Raw genomic sequence first — 6,000 nt, forward strand, 5'->3', positions numbered from 1 at the left:
TACTCCGAGGTACTAATGGTTTCCTTCCAAAAAGAAAAATCAAACTGAGATTTATACACGTTCATTTTCACTAACCTAATTTCAGACAGTTTTGACAATGTGTTAAATACTGATTTTACTGTAAGTTGCTGGATTTTGTATCATCAACCCTTTTATGAAACCCTCCCAAGAAGATTTCTACTCTTGTTATCATAATGGTTTTTACAGGAGCTAAACTAGTAAGAGAATGCCACAAAATGTACTCAACTGTCAGAAGACTACAATAGAGAAGATTCCCTCTGAATTATGTACATTCATTAGCAAGGCGCAATAGTTGAAAAAGTATTAATAAATCCAAAGAAGGACTTAATGGCCTGAAAGTTAATCTATTTTTCTAATGTTATCAGTTGTTTTAATAAGAGATACTGTCTATTACTGTAAACTATGCTTTACTTGTATCTTTAGATCACCACGGCCACAATTGCCAAAGTGGAATAGATGTCCAAAGTATTTATTCAGGAAACTAAAGCTTCCAAAGCTGCAGCTGCTTCCATATTTATTCAGAATGATGCACTTTCCCAGCAGCTTATAAAGACTGGAACATCTGTTTACCAGACACCTTAATGACATTCTACCTCTCTGAGTAGCGTGCTAAGATTTAAAGAGTTATCACGTTAAATCTTGCAGAGGTGCTAAATAAACTGCACCAAAAAAAAAGCACAGTATTGCTCATAACCCTTCCCTCCCTTCCTAGCCTCCATTCTCCAAAGACTCAGCAGCACAACAATCCAGGTATTTATCAAATGTAAACCATCCAGTAAAAACAGAAACTAAATCATTTTGGCATCTCTGTTTCTCATAGATTCTACTGTGTATATGGTGCAGCACAGAACATCCATGTGAGCTACCAGAAGTAACTTAGACTGAAAGACAGAGAAGGTGGCCTGGGGGAGACAATGCACAGAAGAACAAACCAAACGAACCCCAACAATGCTTTGTACCTAGGAACTCTAGAAATGAATGAGAAGCTAAAAATTTGCACACACTCTCCAACAATTCAGGTCCCAACTTTCAAGTTTTCCAGAGAGGTTGCCCTTTTACTTCAGACTGAACTCAGATTCCATCTTGTTAGAACTTAAGTAGACACAATATACTGTATTATATACAGTAACAGGAAAAAAGAAAACCAATTTGGGAAACCCTCAAAATAGCAGCTACATACATAGCATAGGTCTTACTCATGCAAGTAAGTAAATTCCTTATTCAACAGGAATACTACTTTTCAGAATCACGTGAGATTAAATGTAAAACTGAGTTTCATCTATGAATCACAACTGAGTAAAGTTCACAGAATTTTACCCATTACCTTAAATTGGCTTCACTTTTTCAGAACACATTATCATTTTAATCAGACTTTACCTTTGCATCTGGAAGCTAGAGCCTGTCTGCTTTGTCTACCACCATCACAACCGGAATAACCCACGAGATCAGAAATTTCCACACTTTTCTAACTCATCAAAAAAAGAGACTTCACCTTGCTCTCTCTTAAATCCACATGCCGTCTGTATTTAGGGTTTGGACTAGGTGATCTTTAAAGGTGCCTTCCAACCCAAACCATTCTATGACGCTCCTAGTATTTGTGTTTATGTTTTTCCATAGGCTTTTTATATGCCTCATAAAGGCATTTGCAGGGCCAAAGTAATGCGTTCTTCGCATGATGGTATCACATGCTCATCTTGGTTTTGAAGCCTGGATCGAGAGAAGACAGCCTATGTTAATTTTATGCCTATGTTATATTTATGTTATTTTAGCCCCATGAATGGGCCTGTGGAAGGAAAGGAGTCCATGAAAAACAAACACAAATGCCAGGACACTTGTGTTAATTCAGATTTAGCTGAAGCCTACAGTATTCTTCGAGCTAACTCCCTTCGAGCTTTGGAGTTTGGAGGAGTGGGGCAGGGGGTGGCATAGGCTCTTCTAGTCCCAGACAATAACAGTAGAGATTTCTATTTGATATTGCAGTGTTTTCTGGCTAACATAGTCACGTAAGAAATTGTCTATCATGCAGAAAGTGGCAATTTCACATAACTGCAGCAGTGAGAGAGAACACATTAAAAAAAGGTACAGCTGCTAAACTTCACACCAGAAGCCAATCCAAATGGAGGAAACATGGGTGATTCAAGCCAGACACAAAAGTATCATTAAATGAAAGATCAAAAGAGAAAATAAAAGAAAACATGTTTATCACAATTATACCGAAAGATATTTGTGATTTTTATTACTCATATTTTGTTGATTATTTATATTTGGGTAGAATTTAGAGGATCAAAGAGAGTATGAGATTCAGAGTCAGGCCCAAATGATTTGTGATGTAGATAGATATGTCAAACAAAGTAGCTGGAGAAAGAAAGGCACTGAGAAAGGAAGGAACTGACTCTTCCAAAACCATACAAGTCAGCAATGAAAACGCAACACATCTCCTCCGAGAGCCATCCAGTGCCTTCTAGTGAGTGCCAAAACAGGCAGCACTTCCCCATTTTCTCCCAGCTGCCAGTCATCATAATACCTTCTCATCTGTATTCTCAAGATAAATCCCATATGCATTAGAAACCAAAGGGCTCTGACAAATTCTAGCTCGTGTACAGTAAACAGCACAAGTGCTAAGGGAAACGATTTTCTGCCTTTGCTCATAGAGCTACATAGGGTCTCACATCCCGACCAAGTCATGAGAATCCAGTGGATCTTAATAACAGAGACCAAACACCCTGCCCTGTCGTCCTCTCTTCCTGTGCTTAAGTCACACGTCATACTGTTTCCTTTTATAAGCACTTTATATGGAGGCAATAAACTATTCACAGATGTTATAAACATTTTACAGATTGGGGCACTACACATGCTAGGGTTAACAATTATTTACTAAAGCAGCTATTAATCATTTACAAAATGTATATGAATTGAAACTCGGTATAATTCATTACTATGTATAATGGCTGTTATCTTGGCTGACACACTGCAGATCGGTCCAAGGATCTCTGCAGTTCAAAGATTAATTGTACATCTAAGGTTAGAAACAGCTAGGATTCCCAACAAGAAGCTGTGACAGGCTCACACCTATCACAGGCTGGATTCACAAAACTACAACCAATATGGGAAGTTAACTAAGACTTTTTACTGAAAGAACCAAAACATTGCTTCTTCAAGAACACATCAAATTTCTCGGTCCTGATTTTTTATTATCTACAGTTTGGATGATGAAAGCAATCAGATGCTAACCACCCATTTGTACAGATATAAATGATTGCACTGAAGTTCATGGATGGCAGGGACACTCAAGTCCCCTGAATTTTAGGCATCCTGTTATGACTGGTGCTTTTCTTGAAAAGCTGGGAGTACTCCTTCGGAAGGATACAAAGGAATAGCATTCTTTCTTTGGCACTTTTCTTGGGATGAGTAAGAAAGTTGTAAGCAAACTCAAACTGAATGTACTGCTATTTTCAGACACCTCAAATGCTTCTCTATGCCACGAATGATACACCTATCTCTTTTTAGACAATGCTATTTATCTGTCCGAGACTTGTGTTCCAACCAGCCATGAAGCAAGGCAGCCTATCCAGGGAAATTTTTCTGGGGGAAAAGAAAAAAAAAAAATTCTCCTCCCTTTTCACCAGAGACCCGCTTTTATCTCTTGCAAGCAGCTGAAATTCTGGGGAACCAAAGCCCTAAGCCATCTGGCAGAAATCACCAAGGCATGTTTTCAACTCACTGTCGCAGGTCATGACCTACAACCATTGCCAGTGTTCCAGGGCTTTTTTCTCTCCCCCTTGTCTTCCCCAAAGCAAACTCAATTACAAATTGGAAAAATCCTGCAGTGCAATTTTCCCCTCATGGGGCTGAATGTCTGTCACCTCTGTAAGAACACACTTCGTAAGAATTCCACAGTTGTTGCTTAGCTGTCAGTCCCAGTTACATCAGTGATTACAGAAATATTGAGCATTTCAGGTTGGAGGGCAAAAGAACAGGTGACCTACTACTCCTTCCACTAAATTTATGCCCTGATTGCTAACTGCGCAGGCTGTGTTGGCAGTGAGCATTGGTGTCACCTCTGGGTTTCTACAACCCAAGACCCTTATAAAATATAAAATGTCTCTTTACTCTAAAAGCAACATTACTTTGTCCTGGCAACAACCTGCTCATTGATTGGGTTTTTCTGTGGATTTTTGTTTTTCCTCAGCATGAATTCAAATCATGTGCACTTGTGCCACATTTCAATTATCCGTTACATAAGTGATCTTCTTGCATTAAATCTGATTTAGTTAGAGTTTACAATACAGTGCATCTGTGCAACAGCACTTTTTTTCAGCACAGTATTTTCCTCCGCCAGTATTTTTCATGCTTCAAAACTACTTGTGTACTACCAGGAAAACTGATAGTTCCTCTTCCTGTAATGCCACATACTTTTCACATTTAACTATGCAACCTATTTGCATCTTGACAATTATATCCTTTCTGCTCCTTTACAGAAGAATACTTATATGATAAGACAGCCAACCTCAAGCTCTAATTCAAGGAAACATTTAAGCATATTCTTAACAAAGCAAAAGAGTAAATGTATTACCACTATATGGGACTATTCACTTGCTTAAGCACGTGCTTAAACACTTCCCTGAATAGAGACCGTGTTAACCTACAGGGCAGACTAGTCTTTAATGTAACCCTGGAGATACAAGAAGAGTGTCCAGGCTGCATTTGTGCAGTCTGATAAGCACTAATCTGATAAAGACTTAACCACACAGGCTATATGCGTCAATGAAGACAGTGTAGCAAGTGGATATTACAAGGATACTTCTTATCTAGCTGAGAACAAATGAAAATTAATTCAAAGAACTTGGTGCTTTAAAGATAAAAGCTGGGGAGGTCTTGTAGGGTGGACACTAGAAGATGAGGTTATCAGAACGACAGGCAGGCTTAAAAAACCCCATCTCTTTATTACAGTGGCAATTAAAAGATAAAGTTGCAGACCTTCAAAAGATATAGAGGTGTCTCATTCTAATTTAAATCACTTGACATTAAAGCACTCAGGAGTCTTTAAAATCTGGATCCTAATGGCACTGATTTTTAAAGTGTGGTCAAATTTATAATATACTTTTCCAAAAAATTGTCTGCTCTGAATTACTTCATCGTGAGTTGTTGGAACAAATGAATCTGCAAATTTATGTTATAACAGGAAGAATCATAAGGGAAGCATGCTCCATATTTCATATTGTCCCACACACAGAGAAAACATCTAGAAAGCACATTGTAATCCTTAATTTGATAGTGCCACTGACATATTTCAGGAAATTGTTTACATGTGCTCAGGGAGTCTGCATATGTAGCAAAAATACAAGCTAGTCTGGTAAAAGGTCCATTATAAAAAATATTTTATACAATCTGAGAAAAGGGACACTGCATGGCTATGTGGCTGCCTGAAGTTAGATTTCTTCTAACAAAAATTCAAAGCACCATCTCTCTGAATGCTACTCAGGTGGACCCTTTTACTGGGATGCAAATCTGCTGTGATGCAGGGAAAGAACGCACTGTCAACTGTCCAAGGCTGGAGCATGAATTAGTGAAGAAAGCTAATCTCACAAGTCACTGGGCTCACAATTTGCAAGTATGTAATTATGCACCATATTGGCATCTATATTCCTTGAATTCATTGCTCCAAGCAAAGATAGCTTTGGTTACCTGAGAAACTTTAAAAGAGGGGAAGAGTTATCGTTGACTTCTGTTAGAACTGGTCCGCACATGACTGGGGAAGTTCAGGAGCTGCAGGCTCAGCTCTACAATGCTACTTTCCACGGAATGCTGCACAGAAACATCTTTCTTAGATTTTTATAACACACATCTCCAGTTTCACACCACTGTGTAACCTAGTGTAATAGGGCAAAGACACAGAAAGGGCTAGTCCTCCTCCCATTTGTTAAAACAAAGCGGATTAAATAAATGTCTGTAACATCATAAAAATGCTTTATAAACATA

The sequence above is a fragment of the Larus michahellis genome, chromosome 16, assembly GCF_964199755.1.
Source record: "Larus michahellis chromosome 16, bLarMic1.1, whole genome shotgun sequence".
Taxonomy (NCBI): Eukaryota; Metazoa; Chordata; class Aves; order Charadriiformes; family Laridae; genus Larus; species Larus michahellis.